Genomic DNA, 984 nt, shown 5'->3' on the forward strand with positions numbered 1-984 from the left:
TAGAATGCTGTGATACATGCATACAGCAGAATGCTTGGAGTTTGTTGATAAAGAATTGTACTATTGTAATAGTATGGGTGAGGTAAATGGGGCAGCCAGAGAATGTGGAAGTGGATGTGAAAGTGGAGGGGGGATTCCCTATACTGTGGACGATCAACTGCCAGGAGGGGTCTCAGCTTACATAGCCGATGCAAAGGGCACAGGGGCATGGATTCAATGCACATCTAGAGACTTGAGACACCTTGGTTTCAACATACACCTTGAGACCATTCTCTTATCTCAGTGACACCTTAATACCCCTGCAGACTCATGCAGTTGGCAAGAGGACAAAGACATCAATGTATTCCCTTCCCCCTCAACCTCTTCTGGTAGTTTGGTTACATCACATTAATTTGGTTGCCGCTTCTACCTGCCTACACCTGTCAATACCCATTTTGTGGTAATCTTGTGACACTCTTGTAATAATAATAAAAATAATAATAATAATAATAAAAACAACCTCCAGGATGCAGGTGAGGTAGTAAGCCATTATTGGCCACACAGTTCCACCCAAAAAAGTGCAGAACAGTTGTACTGATTGGCAAGGCTTATACTATGTAATCGATGCTTAAATCCAATAGAAATATTGTTACTATCCTGAGGCTTATTCTACGAGGCCCTGTCTTACTATATGCTTGCAATTGGTTGCTAATAAACAGACAAGTTCACCATAAATATCTCCAGTAATTTTCTGTTGAGCATGCCATTGCTAAACCACATTACTGGGTGGGTGGTCTACGACCAAGACCCCCACTCTATACCTCCAGGAAATTATCATGGGAAATAACATTAACAACAAAAAATGCGAAAGACAGAAAAAAATAGGAAATCTTTAGTACAAAACAGGAGTGTTCTCTGATTTTGACATCTTTAGAGTGTGTATACATTGTTATTCTAGGTTAAATCACACTTCTAACGGTGTACCAGTAAAATAATATCTCAATT

Source organism: Ochotona princeps, chromosome 12 (assembly GCF_030435755.1).
Source record: "Ochotona princeps isolate mOchPri1 chromosome 12, mOchPri1.hap1, whole genome shotgun sequence".
NCBI classification, from domain to species: domain Eukaryota; kingdom Metazoa; phylum Chordata; class Mammalia; order Lagomorpha; family Ochotonidae; genus Ochotona; species Ochotona princeps.